General features: G+C 39.1%; 1 protein-coding gene and 1 non-coding gene across 3 annotated transcripts in view; one reads left to right on the forward strand and one right to left on the reverse strand.

The window, feature by feature from the left end:
• The window catches only part of CHCHD3 (coiled-coil-helix-coiled-coil-helix domain containing 3), a 287,919-nt gene that overhangs the window by 195,056 nt on the left and 72,343 nt on the right, over positions 1-20,520 (reverse strand). The window lies entirely within an intron of this gene.
• On the forward strand, positions 3,522-3,628 carry LOC132431420 (U6 spliceosomal RNA). Its single transcript, XR_009520727.1, has one exon. It is a non-coding gene; the product is annotated as a U6 spliceosomal RNA (small nuclear RNA).

Below are 20,520 nucleotides of genomic sequence, written 5' to 3' on the forward strand. Positions count from 1 at the left end.
AGGAAAAACGAACCAGAGGTCAAATGCAGGTATCTCTGGGGCAAATCCCTTTCATCAGCCCAGCGGGGCAAGACAGCAACTTAAGCACTGGCCTCACCCCGTTGGGCCTGAGCCAGGGACAGATGACAACATGAGATGGCTGCCTCCTGAAGACAGGAAACCAGGACAACATTCCCTGGTTCAGGGCCCTGGTCTCTGAAGAAATGACAGCATCCTAGTATACTAACGTATACAAAAGATACATCAAGCCTTTTACAGTGTTTTGCACTTATGTTTCTTTTTGTTAAAAGACACATTTTTGCCAGGACACATATTTTGAAACTGTCCTTGTTCAGTTGGTAAGTCTTGGCAAACTTTTGACCAGAGAGAGAGAAGATATTACCATTCTCCTTTCTAAGATTTGTAGGGCAAAGAATCAATACTTTTCTTCTTTTCTATTTCAAAGGACTTTCAAGCTTGAACCAAACTGCAACCTCTCACCCTCCACCTGCATTATGCCTCTCAAACATACACAGATACACATACCATCTAACTCACTCCAATGTTTTTTATGGTAGATGTTTGAATGTTAAAGCTTAGCAGACTACTCCATCAATCCTAGAGTAAACATTTTTAAAGAAAGAATAATTATACAAAGTCCTTTATTGTTTTTTAAATCAAGTAGTCTTTGAATTTTTAATCATTTTTGATTCCCATATTGAGCTGCTAATTTGACTGCTGCATAAAGGTTAATGACTGCTGTCTTTATAAACTTTGGTTGTTATCATTACATAATTGTGCTTTTTTAATTGTTTAGCGCTTACAACCTTCATTTGTACCTTTTCTCATATTTTTGTTTGGTACAGCTTTGCCAATCCATTAATTTTTTAACTTTTATTAAGATTAAAACAAATTAAGTGTATGTCACATAAATAATACATAGCTCTTGCTGTGTGTGTGTGTGTGTGTGTGTGTGTGTGTGTGTGTGTGTGTGTGAATATAATCTGGCAGCCTTGATCTTTAAATGGATAATTGTGGCCAGGCACAATTATTAACAGTAAGAAACTGATAAACCTAATTTTCTTTCCTTTTATATTACATTTACTATTAATCTTACTTTGCTGTTATTTCTTTTTACCCTTTCCTTATTTTCCCAGTTATATCAAGTTACTACACATTCTCTTCCCCTCTCAGAAAGATCTTTGGTATTTTTCTGTGAGATTTGTGGTCATCCTCTTCCTGAACATTCACAAACGCTTTTTTCCCTACTACTGTTTAAAAACAAAATTCCTACTACTTTCTCAACCACCACCCTCTGCAAACTCAGTAAGATGAAATCACTTGAATACTTTGACTGCCCACCCCCAACTCTTAGCTAAGAGTTCAGAGCTTTTAAATTCATACAATTCCCAGTTTTCAATTAAGAATTACTCTTCATTTTCAAGAATCCTTATTAGCAGCTTTGTTAGATGTTCCCCGTCTATCATCCATGTATACAGTACAAAGGTTGATTCTCATGGGTGCTGCTTCTCCTCTCTACCTTTCCCTATTTAAGATCTCTGTTATAATTAATTTGTAATTTGGTTCGAATTCTTTAAGAATCTTCCTAAGATGGACCACCGTGTCAGATACTTAGCCGTGACTCGGCTTCACACCCCTCTTTATCGTCTGCTTTGTGAAGTGGCAGCGGGAGTCTCTAAATCCCATTTCTGGTTTGCAGCTGGGTTCCTGTTAGGCTCTGCCAATAGAGGGCGACAGAGGGAGACCGCAGGCTGGAGGAGGGAAAAGGAACTCTCCAGTTTGCAGTCCACGCCTTGCAGCATTGCTCTGGCCTCACTGCTTCAGGCTAGCAGCAGCACTTGTTCCTACAGCAGCAGTCCAATCCAGTTTGCAGTCTGCTCAAACCTGCAACCTAACTGCACCTCACTCTGGAAACACCAGCCCTGCCTGCCGGTAGGCTCCTCAAATATCTTGAGTCCCAGACCCACTGGCCTCCCCTCCTCTAGACTACAGTTCCACAGCGCCCTCCTTCAAGCATCAATGTTTTCAATCCTGCTGCTTCCTGCCACTGCTACCTCTGGGATAGCTTAGAGCTGCAGTGGCCAATACAGTCAACATCAGCCACACGTGGCTGTCAAGCCCAAATTTGATTTGTCCAAACTGAGATGTGCTGTTAGTATAAAATACATACTGGATTTTTAATACTGAGTATGAAAATAAGAATGTAGTAGGACTAATATGTTTTATAGTGATTATATGTTAAAATATAATATTTTGAATATACTGGGGAAAATAAAATCTTAGAATTTGTTTTGATGTGGCTACTAGAAAAATTTTAATTACATAGATGGCTCACATTACATCTCTACTGAACAGCCCTGCCTTTGAGTTGTGTTGTTGTTGTTCTGCATTAACAATTCTTGCATTAAATTCTCTCTGTAAAAATAACTGATGAGTTTTGTCTCCTTAGTGGATTCTGGCTGCTGTTCACATTAATAAGTTCTCCAAATCCTAGCATATCTGTGAGTCTCTCTTTCACCCTGACAGGCCTATGAGAGCTCAACAAAGAATTGGGGGGTTTCAGTCCTTTCTCAGGAATCCCTAGATGTCACTCTGCCTTCTAGCTTCCAGTTTGGCAAAGAAAAGCCTAAACCAGACTGACCCCCTTTTCCTTTACAAATCAGTGGTTCTTTCTGTCAGGAAGCTTGTAAGGTTTTCTCTTCATCCTTAGAGTTCAGAAATTCTAGCAGTCTATGACTAGGTGTGCATCTTTTCTCATCAATCCCCCTGGAATAAAGAGAGGCCTCTCAATTTGCAGACTCCAGTCTTTCTTCAGCTCAGTGAAATGTTTTTATATCATTTAATTATCACTGCTCCTCTCTCTCTTCCCTTTATTTCCACCTCGAATTTAGTCTATTTCATCAAATATACAGGGTTATTTCACCCTCATCCTTCAATATGAAATTAAGATGCCTCTTAAAATCAATGTGTCTTACCACCAACAACCAAGTGGCAACAGTTGCCAGTGCTACAAACATCAAAAGCACCATTCAAATATTTCAACAGTTCTTGCTAGAAGCACCTTTTTTGAGTGTCCTTCTCCCTGGCTGCTACTGCTTTTCATCTCCTACTCACCAGGGCTCAGGCCCAGCTGTCCGGTTATGTTAAGCAGAGATGCCCGCTGAATGGTGGGAGATGAAGCAGTCTCCACCCTGTGGCCCAGTGGTATACCACAGGCTGAGACCTTGTCAGCCCCCTGTCAAGGGAACCAAGAGAAAGTCTCTCTGTTCCCGTCTCCCACCCTCTACCCGCCCAGACAACAGAGACAGAGAAATCAAAAGCTTCTCTCAGGAACATTCAAATACACTGGGGCCAACTTGTGCTGTGCCGAAACTAACCTACTGGCTCTCACCCATCCATCAGATGCTCTACTAAGAAAAAGCACCTGGGAATTAGACTGAAATTGCAATGAGAGGACAATGGAGATGCTTTCAAGCCTCCAACTCCATAGAATCCTTTCCACCTTTAAAATTTCTACTAAAGTGCTTGCTTCGGCAGCACGTATACTAAAATTGGAACGATACAGAGAAGATTAGCATGGCCCCTCCGCAAGGATGACATGCAAATTCGTGAAGCGTTCCGTATTTTTTCAGCTCAGGGCTTTGTGACCAGCCAGAGGGGTGGGGTAGGGAGAGTGGGAGGGAGGGAGACGCAAGAGGGAAGAGATATGGGAACATATGTATATGTATAACTGATTCACTTTGTTATACAGCAGAAACTAACACACCGTTGTAAACAATTATACTCCAATAAAGATGTTCAAAAAATTTTCTATTATACCTTTTTTTCCCCACATTAAAGAGTTACAGAAAGTTCTCTACATATGAACCTAAGTTGCAAACTTTCAAAGATGCAAACGTGCATTCCATCAACGTCAGGCATGAGTTCAAATTGCAGCTTGCCCTCCGTCTCCTATTGCTGACGATCCTTCAGCTCTGCCATATCCCCCCTCCTCTTCCTCCTCCATTAACTCTCCTTGCCTGTTCACTGGATGCCAGCCCGTGTGCCAGCTGTTGTACTATACTACTGTACTTTTCAAGGTACTGTACCATAAGATTAAAAATATTTTATTTTTTGTTTTTTATGTATTACTTGTGTGAAAAGTATTATAAACCTATGACAGTACAGTACTATATAGCCGATTGTGTTAGTTGGGTACCTAGGCTAACTTTGTCGGACTTATGAACAAACTGGACTTATGAACACGCTCTTGGAATGGAACTCGTTCGTATGTAGGGGACTTATTGTACTTACAGCATTTTAGGGCAGAGTTAAGAGATTAAACGTGCTGGATGGGGCAATCTCGGGCACTGTACATTAATTCTTATGGAAACCATTTTCCTATTTTCGTCTCTACACTCTAAGCTGCATTTTCCTAAAAAGAAGCATAGCCCCCCCACCCCATACTGCAAGGACTATGAAGTCTTTCTAGATATATACAGGGTGAAAACTACTAATACCAGAACACAGTCAAATAAGAGCAATTTTTACATGGGGACAGAACAACATGGTCCGGTTCTGCAGCTCACAGATCATCATCAGGCATAACTGAGGGACAGGCCTTGGGGAATCAACGGATAGAAGACACCCTATATCGCAGAGCTCTGCTTTTAGTATCACACGGTAGTAAGTTCAAGATTAAACTCCACAGCAAGCACCTGTTCTATAATGCTGGTGAAATGCTCAGCCAATTGCTGTAAAGTCCAGTCTAGCTGAGAGAAGAGGGCACCCTCTTCGGAAAACTGAAGAGAAAATGAAGTTGTACGTGAAACAGAGGGACAACCCGCCTCCAGCAATTTTGTGCCCAAAACACTATTTGAAACCCACTCCAACAAAAGGATAGTCAAATTTTGTATCACTGAGCACAGTCACAACTGTTATTATTAGCTAGTTAGACACAAGCTTGAGAAAAGAATCTCCGTCAGTCGCACTTCTGAATAAAGACGGCCCTATATTTTTTACTTCAACTACCCTGTAACCTCAAAAGAAATATCAAGAGTGGAAGGGGCCTTCTCCGTGAGGCCAGGCTCATCTTTCTGTTTTAAGTCACCTTGGTCCGCACAGGAAGCACAACAGACAGCCTCAGCACCCACCACGCCCACCCCACGCTGCACTCTCCCTAGGTAACAACGATCCATGCTCATGCCTCTCTGACACTATTCACCAGCTAAAAATCCATTCCTTGGCAGACGTTTTATTTCTAGCCTTCCCTATGAAATCATGCTAAAGAAAAAACAAACTCTAATAAAAACACATTGATCTGAAAGCCACACTAAGCAAGTATACTGGATTTCACTTCTTTTTTGTGTGTGTGGTACGCGGGCCTCTCACTACTGTGGCCTCTCCCGTTGCGGAGCACAGGCTCCGGACGCGCAGGCTCAGCGGCCATGGCTCACAGGCCCAGCCGCTCCGCGGCATGTGGGATCCTCCCGGACCGGGGCACGAACCCGTGTCCCCTGCATCGGCAGGAGGACTCTCAACCACTGCGCCACCAGGGAAGCCCGATTTCACTTCATTTTAATTTTCACCTTAAACATAAAATGAGATGGCAGAAACACATATCAAAAGAGCAAATGATGTGAAATTCGGTATGATTTTACCTACTGTCACTTTATGGTAACTCCTATTCATTCCCTTGATATTTCCCATCTCTTACAAGTTAAATCACAGACATACTTTAAGAAGTAAAAATTATCATTCAGAACTCACATCAATGGCAAAAATAAACAAACAAATGGAGGTGCAAAATGAAAAAGCATTAAAAAGTACTTATCAGGAATTTACTATGCACACCATAGTGTGAGGACAAGGAATCAGGCCAGAAGACAGAGCAGAACAGCGAGGCCTTGCTCTTGAGAAGTGTGCTGGAACACAGTTCCAACTATTCCAACAAGAGCATTCAGGCCCATGTGGTCCTCTCACTCTCTATTCCATTTAATTTGTTATTATTAGTATTGAAGACTTTAACATATAACTTATGTCATCCAAATGAAAAAATGCATAATATCAACTAATTATAACCATTTATGGAGTACCTCCTTATGCCAGGTATTTTATTTCATTTAATCCTCACAAAAATCCCAGAGTAGTTGCTATTCACCTTTCAGAGCTGAAGAAACCAAAGCTGAGAGAAGTTAAACTGCTCAAAATCAAGTAGGAAAATATGTGGTGGCATCTGTATTCTACACTTGCGACTCCAGAAACCATGCGCAAGTCACTACACTACATGGTCTTGATTGTGTGAACTAAAACACTCAGCCAAAGCCCCCCAAAGTAAAATGTTCCACGTTCTGGTTCAAATATTAATACACGCCTCTAGGTTTTCCTCCCTCCCTTAACAAAGCCCTTCCTTCTTCAATCCATTTATGCAGGACACAACTCAACTGGCCCTAATGCAGTTGCAAACACAAACACAGGTACTGATATCACATGGCAATGAGTGGCTGGCTGACAGGCGATCCAGAATGTGCTTCCACGCTTTTCTTTTTCCACTCACAGACTCCTGAGGTCGAGAAATACTGCTACAGTGCTATTCCAAAGGTACAAATCTGCGCGTAAAATTACATTAAGTGAAGAAGGATAAACTAAAGATTATAGTCACACTGAGTATGACTACAAAACACCGTGTATAACATTGTACAAAAATTCAAAGAGGCTTGTGTTAGGTCTTTCTCTCTTTAGAGTTACTACAGCTGAGAAGGTAATAAATTATTGTTTAAGTGGCTTTGCAAAGGTACAAACGCCTATGATGAGCCCCAAAGTTAGCAGTTACAGAGGTGGCGACCCTCCCAACCCCTTCACCAATCCGCAACGTAATTCTCAGTGAGGAGGAAAAGGAACTGAGAAGTTGGAGTGAGGAGGACGTGCGCTCACCAGGCTTTTGAAATGGACCGTTTACGATGGGGCAGTCTTTCCAGAAAAGCACAATGGCGTGGAAGCAGATCAAGAGAAAGGAACTGCAACATTAACTACAGCTAAGCACATCCTGGGCAAACTGCCTCCGCCTTACACCCATGTTTAACAACACAAGAACTTCGAAATGGCTAGGTAAACCACACCTACCTACACAAAGAAAACTATTTCCACAATGTTAACAACCATTTCTAAATTTCAATTATATTACAGGCCTGAGGAACTGAGGCTTTTAAATTATGCAATATTAGTCAGTGACATAGTGCTCCAATCCCACGCAGCACAAACCATGTTAGCTAAACCAACAAAATGAATAATTTAACTCCCAACCAGCAGGAATTCACTATGCCACCTTCATTATTTACCTCACAACACCCATTCCTCTCATTTTTGAAATAACAGCTGTAGGTGTTCAAGATGACCCCACCGGCTACTTACATAGATTCTGATCCACATATCATAGGAAAATTAATCCATCCTCTGTTCAAGGTAATCAAGGATGAAACATCAACCTTCGCTCTTACTGGTCTTCCTCATTAAATTCTAACCCATCAAATGTCAATAATCACTAATGCATAATATAATCAATAAAACCATACTTCAGATAAAGCTCATATGCTTTGTTATCTCCACTGCACAAAAAAAACCAATGTATCTCCTCAGCAATTGTGTATTTTCACACCTTTTGCTATCTGAATTTTCCTTCTTGCACCAGAAAAGGGATTTATTTTCTTTTTTTAAAAAAGGAACGATTTTGGACACAAAAACGCTTCTATCATTTTCCTCCCTGGGAAGAATTTTATGGCTTCTCACTGTAACTAACAGGGTTGTGAAAAGCAGCAAGAAACCAGATGTGTTCATGGCAATCCAGAACAAATTTTGTCACAGAGACCAAGACTTGAACTCAATCACTCTTTTACACTCAGCCGAATATCAAAGGTTTCCCAGTTAATCCACAGTTCACAGGAGGCCTATCTAGCTTCGATTTTGCAGCGATGATAGCCATCATGGAGATGTGAAAAACAGTCCCTGAATCAGATACTGCAGTTTTATAAGCAGCTAGAATTGTACTAACTCATATTCAACTCCTAGTTAAAATAATTTTGAGATAAATAAATACTGTCAAGGAAGAAAAATTTCAGGGATAACTATAAATTTCATTAAGATATATAGCAGATGTTACATGGAAGATGAATATTCATTATTCCATCTGGCTTCTACTGCAATCCATTTTATCTTTACAGTGATTTCCAAATATCCCAACTTAAAATGCTTACACTGTACAAAAATTCAACGGCAACACGTTTGTGGTGCAAACAGTTTGTCATTTTTTGCTTAGTTCGACATGACTAAGTTTGTTAATGTATTTTGACAGACTTGCATAATATTCTAAAATGTTTTGAACAATGAAGTTTAGGCCGCAATGCAATATTAATGAGTGAATAATGTTCTTGAATATAAGGTTTAATATTTAATGATTCAGAGTGCTGCCTGGATTTGATGTAGGAGAAAAATGTGGTTTGGAATCACTGCATTTATCAGGGGACCTGTGCAAAAGACTATGGACTCCAGGCAAACCTTTAACCTAAACTTTGAGCTGGGGTCTCAAGGTGTGAAATTGATGCTTCGCCAGCTGAATCTCTAGCGCCTATCAGTATTCACAATATCACACCATTTATCAAGTGTCATTCACCAGAATTTTAAAATTACTAGGAACTCACAGGTCTGTGTCAAGAAGTGAAAAAAAAAGGAGAATTAGTGTAAAAATAACATTGTGTGGTCTACATTCAAATACATTTAGGAATGAAATCTGCCAGCTGCATCAACATGTCAATTTGATTATTCAGTAGCAAGTTCAGATCAAATAATGACTTATCTCCATATCTTCTATAAAGAGAAGTTCCTGATCTAAAAAATTTCACAGAGAAATTGGTTCAATGTGTCCATCTAATCCAATGAATGGATAATCTGCACCCATTATAGGACTTGCCTCATTTGCAAACAATACTATGTCTCAAAAATAAGCATAAAAAGAGCAACAAGAGCAGGATTTACTGAAATCAGTTAAATAATACTCAAAACCACAGAGCTATGAAGAAAGGACTGTAAAGCCCTCCTAACTGGAATGTTAACATTACTGTGGTTTTAGAACACCAGTCAAAGGATGAAAATAATGCCCAATTTCCAACATTCATCTGCATTTACAGTTCACAACAGCCATGTCAATAATCACTAAAAATCTAGGTTAAGACTTGACTCTGCCACATACTGAATTTCTCAATATAACCTCTCTAAGCTGCTGGTTTTCTCATAGGAAGATGGGCATAGTAACACCCTATATCACACGATTGTTATAGAATCAAATTAAATAATATTGGTAAGCACTAGGTCAAACAAAAAGCATTAATACCAATGTGAGTAAACAAAGAAAATCCTGGGTAACATTTACCGAGCACCTGCAATGCTCTTGGGAAGGGCCTGCACAGAACACATCACTGACATGATCACCATGGTGGTTAGAACACAAAGAACAGGCAATGGCAATCTCTGTTGCCTCATTTAGTTCCTACAGTAAAGGTGGAAAATAAGCACAAAATAATAGAAGAATCTACACAAATATACGGGTGAAATATTTTCTCACCTAAACTTCTATTTAATGTCATATTTCGATAGTTTACAAAGTATCTTCATTTGGAAAAAAGACAAAGTAACAGTGATACTCAATGCTCTATTAATCAATTTGATATAACATGTTTTAATCACTGATTAAAGTATTTATTGAGCATTTATTATGTGCTTAGTGTACAAAGCATTGTTTTAAAAATAAAATCAGTGATTCCACCATCAACCACAGTTAACATCCCTTCCTTTATATCATGACATTTAAATAATGCTATTAAGTTCACTCTATTCCATTTTTACCAGATCAGCAATTGTATCACCAATTATTTCAAAAAGAAATAAAACTGCTTTCAAATACATACTGTAGAAAACCTGAAAAGTTTGCCAATGATAGATAATAGTCTTAGTTCACTATAAGATCTTAATTACCACCACTGTCAGGGAAGAGTCCCTTTTTTCTGTTAAACCATTTAAAAGAATTGATGCTACAAATTCAATGAAAACTAATTAATTTCTCCTAAGCACCGGTCCTGATGCTCCTGCAGGTAATGATGGTGTCTCTTTAAGGGAACACAGATTCAGTAATTAGACTTTTCTCAAGTATGAATAACAGACAAAAAGGCAGGTATTCACTTGGTATTTTTTTACACACCCCAATCCAAAAATATATATTAAGTTACATCAGCTTTTATGATTATTCTCTAGTTTACAATGTACTTAAGGGCAGAACAGAATGCTTAGTAAAATGACAGGAAGAATACACAACAAACTGTTAATGATGCTTACCACTGGGGAGCAAGATGGGGTACTGGGCTTATTTTTTTTCAGTTTTGCGATGCTGACATTTTTACGCAAATACGTTACGTTTGAATAAAATATGTTAGAGCAGCACTGACTATTAGAAATATAATGCAAACTAAAAACATAGTTTTAAATTTTCTAAAAGCCACATCAAAAAAAGTAAGAAAGAACAAAGTCAAATTAATTTTAACAACATGTAATATTTTATTTAGCCCAATATATCCAAAATATTGTCATTGCCTCATGTAATCAATACAAATTATTAAAGAGATATTTTATATTCTTTTCATATTGAGTTTTTGCAACCTGGTGGGTATTTTACACTTAGAGCAGATACCAATTTGGACCAATGACACTTCAAGTGCTTAACAGTACAGGGCTACAAAAAGTTTCAAAGGCATATCTAGGCGTAAGTTAGGTATTTTTCTTCCTAAATTGCAAAGCAGTATGGAGGTGCTCATTAAAAGCTTCTCTCGTATCAGTTCTCAGCTCATGGCATGCTACTCTCTCACTGTTGATTTCTCAGATCTTTATCCAACCCATGCATGTTATTTACCTTCTTGGTACATAAATAAGAATTCATAGAATTACATATTTCATGTGCAATGCCACTGACTGTTTTCATTTCAGGGCTTTAACTACATGAGTAGAAGTGGCTACTGCTAATCACTTGGATCTCTTTTCAGAATATCTTTAAAAAGCCAAACACAATTACATCCCTTTCCCACATACATAACACTGCAATATTCCAGCAGTGGAGACCCATGGACTTTACAGAGGGTCTCCCAGCCCTTGAAAATGATTCTCTCAGCAAGCAAAAATAAATAAATAAATAAGTGAAGGCACCAATACATAAGGACAACCATCAATTTTAGAACTTATATTACCTAAAAGGAATATTTTTCAAATTAAAAGCTATGTTACCTTTTTAAAATCACTTGTTACTCTAAAAAGAAAAAAAAAGTTCTCATTTCTCCCATTTAGCACTTTAGGAACTAGACCTGGGCACACCCTTGGAAAAATACAAACAATGGCTCATGCAAAAGAGAACAAGTTCATCTACCTTCCTTTAGCTTATTTTTCCTGTATTTTCACCAGTATAAAGATTTTCTATACTCCTTAGAAAGGATAAAGGCAAGAAGAAATGAGAAAGGGCATTTGAAGAAAACACAGTATAACCAGAGAATAACTAATTCTCTGAAATGGATGGATGGATGGATAGATGGATGGACGGATGGATGGATAAGACAAACAAATTTATGCAGCATTTACTATGATTCTGTGTGAGTCACTGAGCTAACAACTTTACATGGAATAGCCCATTTAATCCTCAAAATAACCCTGAAAATAACCCATGGTGGGTGTTATTACTGTCCTCCATCTAACAGATGAGTAAACTGACCCTTGAAGAAGTTAAGTAATTACTAATGTGGTCTCCAAGCCAGTAACCCTTAAAGCTGGAATTCACACCCAAGCAGTCTGATCTCTGAGACCACAGTCTTAACCAACATACTCTACTGCTCTTCAGTTCAAAGAGAGAAAGGAGTTCTCTGTAAGAATAAGCATTTTGTATTGAAAGTTTAATGTGTGCCAGGTACTCTATACACATTATCTTATTTAATCTTCATTTAAAAACAATCTCATCAGGTAAGTATTCCTATTAACCCAATTTCATAACTAAGGAGACTGAGGTGTAGAAGGATGAGTGACCTACACAGGATCACAGATCATTAAGAGGCAAAGCCGGGCTTCCCTGGTGGTGCAGTGGTTGAGAGTCCGCCTGCCGATGCAGGGGACACGGGTTTGTGTCTTGGTCCGGGAAGATCCCACATGCCGCGGAGTGGCTGGGCCCGTGAGCCATGGCCGCTGAGCCTGCGCGTCCGGAGCCTGTGCTCCGCAACGGGAAAGGCCACAGCAGTGAGAGGCCCACATACCGCAAAAAAAAAAAAAAAGGCAAAGCCAGCATTTGGATCAGATCTCTACTCCAAAGACAATGAATGTTTGGTCCTTATTTTTTTCCCCTCATAATTTAGGTGGGTTTGTAATTAGTATAATGGTAGAAATCCATGATGATTAGGCTTTCCTAATACTAGAATAATTTTATTTGTAGTACCTAACAATTCACAAAACGCATGCTTTATATAGAGATACCCTGGATGAAGGTAAGCACTACCAAAGAAAGACCACTCATATAAGACTACCAGAGGCTACAACACTAATTTCTAAATCATTTTTAGCTTACTTTAATAGAATTAACTCAGAATGGGAGTACTATTTAAATAGGGATACATTTACAAATTTTTTCTTTTCAACTATCTACAGAACCCTCATTAAAACTGCTCTTCCATTTAATGTCGAATAAAGATGCCTCTGGAACTCTTTGTATACAACACACTCACACTGGCAGTAAATGTTGCAATGATATTACCTTAACGTTCATTTAAATAGTGATTGCACAAGAATGAAAATGAAAATGAGTGACACTGCTATAAGTTTCATTATGGTTTCCAAGATGAAATGACTAAGTCACTGAAAAATAAAACACATATTTGAATTTCTAGGAGTTGCAGTATGTTCCTATGCCTGGGAATGGGGTGACAAAAGAAGTAACCAATGAGATCAATTCAGATAGTTTTTGAAAAAATCAATTCTAAAAGCATTAAGGATCTATGTATTAAAATTAATCACGATAATCCTCAGAAAGCAGATTCTCAACTAAGATAAATCTTCATAGACAATATACAACATGATTTGCAGAAGACAGAACTTGAAACTCCCATTATTGCCAATTCTTAAAAATTCCTGTAAGACCCACGTTTACAGGGCTAAAGGAGTACAGAATTGGCAAACATGCTCCTAAAATAGCCAGAGACCTGTTTGCTTTTAAAGAAAAATGGGCTTCAAATGGTAAATTAGCCTCTCTGAGTCTGGGTCATTCCAATGGGAAGACAAAATAAAGCATTATTTTTTAAAAGCAAAGTTACGAATAACAAATACCACCACAGAGGTTTTTTTTTTTTTTTTAATCTGTGTGAGATACATAAAACTAGTTAAATAACTCACATAGCTCAAGAATTTAACAATTGAGGGAATGATCATTTTGTCAGTGTCCTGTATATATGACAGTGAAGAGGTACCACGTGGCTGTAAAGATCAAGTTCACTTCCTTCCTTACCATGAGAAGGCACTATAATCTGAGTTCCTTGTCACGTTCAAATGTAGATAGTCTTCTGTTTTATACCTGCGGAGGCTCAGTGCTTCAACTCAAGATCTTGCCCATAGTAATCTGCCACCTTTAAGTGGCTACTCTTTGGCCCATTTGTTTTACTATTACAAATGTACCTACTTAGCTAAAAATAGATGAATAGGGACATATGACATTATTTTTACAAATCAATTAAATCCTAGCCTTAACCCTTTTTATACTTCAAGCCACAATCATTGAAGAATCCTGATGAAAATAACTTCCATCAGAAAATCAACATTTAGAATTTTGGACCTAGAAGATACTTTAAAGATTTAATAGGAGAATTCATTTACTGCTGAGGAAAAACTATAAAACACCACCATACCCATCAATTTACAGAGATATATCTATCAATCAGTCTATTCATCTATTATGGATTGAATTGTGTCCCTCCCAAAATTCATACGTTGAAGCCCTAACCCCTATCACCTTAGAAGGTACCCTAGTACCTTAGAAGGTTATTGATAATAATCCAAAATGATCTGACAAGTATTTACTCGGTGCCTAAACTCTCATGGCACTCACTCAGTAAAAAAAAGACTACACAGTCCATCCTACTAACCACTGCTAAAACTAATGAAAATACTAGCTAAATAAACAGACATAATAAGGCATGGTCATCTGGGCATAATGCAACTCAGCACTGGTTTTATTACTGTAGTCCCAAAATTTGCAACAATGAGACAAAAGCAGAGACTCATACTGGTAGTGAGTTAACTAGCACAATTTCTTGAAGGTAATTTGGCAACAATAATATTCTGTATAACCTTTGACCTAGTAATTTCACTTATAAAAATCTACCCTAAGGAAATAATACTGGGTATGTATAAATTTAATAAATATGTATAAATTTAATAACAAGGATATTCAAAGCAGTGTGTTCATAATAGTGACACATTTTGAACCATTTATTTGGAAGCCTCAAGGTCTTATATAAAAGTGAACTACCATGAAATTACCTATTAACAAAACATGTCCATGATACAGCTTAATAATAAAAATAAAGCAGCTCAGAAAAATAGGGACAATATGACACCACTTCTATTATTTTCCCCCTTCATATGTATGCCTGTGTACCAAAATATTTACAACAATTCTGTGTGAATTAGTAGGATTATGGCCATTTTCATCTTCTTTATTTTGTTTAGCTGCTTATCTCTAATTTTCTATACAGTGTATGTTATCTTTGTAATTAGAAGAAACACTTCTTGTTACAATACTATCATGTGCCTTATGATTTTTGCTCTTATCCATAGATATTCTTAGTTACTAAGAAAATACTATGGATGAGGTTATGTTAGAACACAGAAAAGCAGGCCAGGCTGCAATAAAAAATCAACTATGGAACAAGGTAAGAGAAAAAAGCAGAAACATTCTAGAAGTAGTCAGGGCAGGGTCGGTGCTCAGAAACAATTCCCCTTATGGAGTGCCTGAGAGCCACAAGAAGGTGGCTGTCCCACAGCTGCTAACTCCAGACCCCTGCAGCATTTAAAGACTCAAAGATAGGGGAAACCTGTAACTCTCTGGACCTCCTTAGGGACCCCGAGCTGTACCTCTGTTGAGCCCTCTCTGTGCAATGCTACAATACATATCTCCCAATGTTCTGATTCTTTTAGTTTCTTGATTAGTTTACTTGCCCTTTCGAAATGTCCTCTAATTCATTACAGCCTTCCCGGAATTGCTGTCTGGCTTCTCAACATGTGATATCAGATGTCCCATAAACAACAGGACTATTATATTAAAGCCGTGAATTAGATCCAAGCATCCTATTTCTCCCCAAGCCTATTAACTTGATGTTCTACAGGCAGAATCTCACTTAATTTGCCATTTACAGGATAACCTTTCCAGGTGTATCTTTCAAATCCTTCCTGCTGTTCTGGATACCTCTTAATATCTGTATGTTGGGAAAAATCATTTGAATGAGGTAAGAAAATTAATCCTGTTTTTTTCCTAATGGAAGAAAACTGGAGGAGATGAGCACACAGTGCCATCAATTCATGACTGGACAAAACTCTTAAGAGGACTGCCTTCCTAAGGGAAGTACAAAAGGCCCCTCACTGTGAAAAGCAATGAATATTTCTGTCTTTGAAATGACCAGATTGGGTGGTCAGAAGGGTCAGGTACGGAAATTACCTTTTCTTCGACATTTTGCATTAGTTATACAGTAAAAGACAACTGTCTTCAGGCACAGAACTGTCACCAAACGTTCCCAGATGCGGCAGTTTAGACTACTGATGGTTTGCAGGATTAGGGGGAAAAAAAAATTCAAAATGAAGACCCTTCTGTCTTCTACACATGTGCAGAAAAGCAAGAAATTCTATTCGGGGGGTGGAGGGGCACACACATATGTAACAGCAAGGCTAAGCATATTTTCAATGAAAGGAGATTTAAAAATCACTTTCCCACCTTTATAACATCTCTCAGTATCATACTGAGAAAGAATGATGTACGTTAAATACATAAAGATAACACTAGTCAGACATAAAAAATGCCCAAGACAAATTTAAATGACCATCATAATAAAGAATCTGTTCTTTTCTTTTTGTATTCCCCCTAGGATTCTGTCAGTAAACTAGAATAAACATGTTATTAAAAGAGAATCAATAGAAGGCTTTAAAATATACACTACCACAAAAGGTCAAGCCCTGGGATCGATTTTAATATAACATTTTTGTGCAGCTTCCCAAAGGGTTCTTTTCTAATATTGTTCTTCATTTTTCTCTCACTTTGTTCCCTGACTGGTGAATGTGTTGTTCTTGTCTGCAAAAGGCTGTCTAAGGCTGAGTTTGCTGAGTGTGTGTCATTCCTATGAAAAGCTGCTAGAAAACGAAAAAAAAAAAACACCTCAAAAAACATTTAAACGTAGTGGGAGGATAGATACAAGAGAGGATGAAGCGCAAGGCAATGTTCAACTCACGAACTGTACAGGAACACTGAAACTCAGAACAATCTGCCATCACAGGCCGCCCTGGGCTTTTGCCTCCCCTGGTACCTTGGGCGAGCACTGACCCCTGGGAGGCAGGAGGGTCAAAGAAAGGGGAATAAGTTCAGGTTTCAACCAAAAACTCTCACCACACCAGGTGATGATGTGGTGAGAGTTTGCAGATGCAGATTTTCAATATACAAATCCATGTGACTCCTGGTTCCTCTTGAACTTAAAGGACCAAATGTTCAAAGGAAAAGTGGATGCCATCGACAGGATTCATGGGAACTAATCAGAGGTACAGGCTTCCTGACTTCTGTCCCAACTTTCAAGGCTCAAAGACAGATAAATCACATTCTGGTCCGATCTCATATAAGTATGAACGCACGGGCTTCCCTGGTGGCATAGTGGTTAAGAAGCCGCCTGCCAATGCAGGGGACACGGGTCCAAGCCCTGGTCCGGGAAGATCCCACATGCCATGGAGCCAACTAAGCCCATGTGCCACAACTACTGAGCCTGTGCTCTAGAGCCCGCGAGCCACAACTACTGAGCCCACGTGCCACAACTACTAAAGCCCATGAGCCCAAAGTCTGTGTTGCGCAACAAGAGAAGCCACCGCAGTGAGAAGCCCACACACCGCAATGAAGAGTAGCCCCCGCTCGCCGCAGCTGGAGAAAACCCACACACAGCAACAAAGACCCAACGCAGCATGAATGAATGAATGAACGAATGAATAAATAAATAAATAAGAACGCAGGGACTTCCCTGGTGGTCCAGTGGGTAAGACTCCGTGCTCCCAATGCAGGGGGCCGGGGTTCAATCCCTGGTCAGGGAACTAGATCCTGCATGCCTCAACAAAGATCCTGCGTGCCGCAACTAAGACCTGATGCAGCCAAAATAAATAAATATTTTTTAAATAAATAAGTAAGTAAATATGAATGCATGACACAGTATATATTTTACATGTTCCTAGTTACAAATTCTATGTTTTTGGTTGCCAATAAAAACAGTCCAAAGCCCAGATTATAGTCTCATAATGTCAGTTTTTTACTTTCAGACAACACTAAGCAACCGTCTCAGGACAAGACAGAAAAATAGATTATTTCTGCCTAAGTCATCAGAAACCAGAGAAATTGTTGCCTCTGGAGTTAAAAATGCAGCCCCCCAATCAAAAAATGGATGCCAACTAAGCCTGCTAGAAGGGAAGATGTGAACTGCAGCTGCTCCCTAAGAACCAAGAAAGCTTGAAGTGTTGGGAAAGAGGCGTGGGCTTGGAGTAAAAGAGAACTGGGCTTAAATCCTGAGGCTGGCTTTGGTCAGTAGCACAGCCTTGGGCCAGGGATTTAGCCTCTCCCAGTGGCATTCTATTGTAAAATAAACCCACAAAGAGCAGAGCTACCACAGCCATTTCTCCTCAGTTGCGAGGGTGTGTGGGGGGGCGGGTATTTTGCGTCTGGAGGAATGTAATGTGAGGGGCATCATCCTGCAGGCTACCACCTAGGCTAAGGCAGGCCTCGTCAGAAGGCTCTTGGCAAGTTCAGAGCTAGTGTATGCAAATGTACCAGCACAGCACCTGGTAAACAGTAGGCAATCATTCAATGATAGCTGCTGTAGTCATATGATGTTCCTGCCTCTTTTTCCTTTTGGACAAAGTCTATCCCATTTTAATCTATTTACCACAACCATAAAGTACTGTTGTAATTTAGTGATGCATTCTTGTTGGCACTTACTATATGACAACGAGTTTTGCCCTCGGAGACCTTTATATTCCAGTTGGAGGAGACAGTCAATAAACAGATAAAGGGCTAAAAGAAACAAGGCAGAGAAAGGACAGCTACAGTGAGAGGACAGGAAAGAGAATGACTAAACAAAGCAATCAGGGAAAGCCTCTCTGCGGGGTTATTTGAGAAGAACCCTAAATAGTAAGAGGGAGTCAGCCATGCAAAATATGAAATACAAGTATTCTAGGCAAAGAACTATGCAGGCACAAACAGGTTTGGCAGCTGCTACAGCTGAAATGTAAAATGGGAGGGTGGTAAGAGATGAGGCCCAAGTGCATAAACATAAAGGGCAGCAGAGCACCAGAAGATCAAGGGCAAGATCTGGATTTTATGCTAGATCTAATGAAATGCCGTTAAAGGATTTTAAGCAAATAAACTGCCATGATTCCAAATGCATTTTTTAAAGCACACTAACACTGCTTTGCGGAGAGCAGGATCTGGGGGACAGGACTGGCTCCGTGCATGGAAACTTTACAGTAGCTCAAGTGAGAAATGATAATGACTGGGCATATACCCTGAGAAAACCATAATTCAAAAAGAGTCATGTAACAAAATGTTCATTGCAGCTCTATTTACAATAGCCTGGAGATGGAAACAACCTAAGTGCCCATCATCGGATGAATGGATAAAGAAGATGTGGCACATATATACAATGGAATATTACTCAGCCATAAAAAGAAACGAAATTGAGCTATTTGTAATGAGGTGGATAGACCTAGAGTCTGTCATACAGAGTGAAGTAAGTCAGAAAGACAAATACCGTACGCTAACACATATATATGGAATTTAAGGGAAAAAAAATGTCATGAAGAACCTAGGGGTAAGACAGGAATAAAGACACAGACCTACTAGAGAATGGACTTGAGGATATGGGGAGGGGGAAGTGTAAGTTGTGAAAAAGCGAGAGAGAGGCATGGACATATATATGCTACCAAAAGTAAAACAGAGAGCTAGTGGGAAGCAGCCGCATAGCACAGGGAGATCAGCTAGGTGCTTTGTGACCGCCTGGAGGAGTGGGATAGGGAGGGTGGGAGGGAGGGAGACGCAAGAGGGAAGAGACATGGGAACATATGTATATGTATAACTGATTCACTTCGTTATAAAGCAGAAACTAACACACCATTGTAAAGCAATTATACTCCAATAAAGATGTAAAAAAAAGTAATAATTATGAAATCTTAGAATAAAAAAAAAAGAAATGATAATGACTTAGACCAGGGTTTCTCATCCACGGCACTACTGACATTTGGACCAAACAATTCTTTGCTGTGCGGGGCTGCCCTGTGTTGGAGGATGTTTAATAGCATCCCTGGCCTCTACCCACTAGACAGATGCCAGAAGCATCCTCCAAGTGGTGACAACCTTAAAGGTCTCCAGATGTGGCCAAATGACCCGTGGAGGTGGCACTGGGGAGAGGTGGCAAAATCCCCCTCAGATGAGAACCAGTTGGCTTAGACTAAGTAAGGAAAGAAATGCGTGAGAGTCATGAATTTGCAATATATTTTAAAAGCAGAAACATAAAGGCACGAAGGAGGGAGCAAGAATAATCAATAATCAAAGTTCTGATGTTACTCTCAATTTGTTAGACTAAGTTTTCAATAGTTTGAGGAAAGTGCTTTCTAAGTCTAATCTACCTGGGGCTGTACAAACAAGTTAAGTTACATAAACTCACTTGCACAATAGTTTGGGCTCCTTTTCTTTAAGTCTATAAAAACTGAATTGTACAGCTGACAGGTATATTCATAAAGAAATACACAATTTCCAACATATTAGACCAAAATCCACAGAAATATTAACTTTCACCCACTATTTGACAGTATTTTGACAGTTTTATTTCAAAATATAGTCATGTGAATTAAAAAAACAAAAATACCCCAAAAATCCCTTCATTGTGAATTCTTTTCAAAACTAAATTCCTTATTTAGTGAGCTCCACAATCAAGGCAAAATTGTACTAAAACCTGAAAAACATAAATATTCAGTAAAACACACCAAAAGAGCCTTAGATACAGCATTCATACTAACATATAATAGGTGGCCTCCCTGTTGGACCAGAAAACAATTTAGCCTCTGACATACAGTCTAGCAGAGTGATGATGAGTGTGGCTTCAGGTTCCAGACTGCCTGGGTTCAAATCCCAACTCCTCTATTTTCTGGGTATGTGACTAGAAGCAAGTATGAACCTGTGTTTCAGCC

Source organism: Delphinus delphis, chromosome 9, assembly GCF_949987515.2.
Source record: "Delphinus delphis chromosome 9, mDelDel1.2, whole genome shotgun sequence".
Taxonomy (NCBI): Eukaryota; Metazoa; Chordata; class Mammalia; order Artiodactyla; family Delphinidae; genus Delphinus; species Delphinus delphis.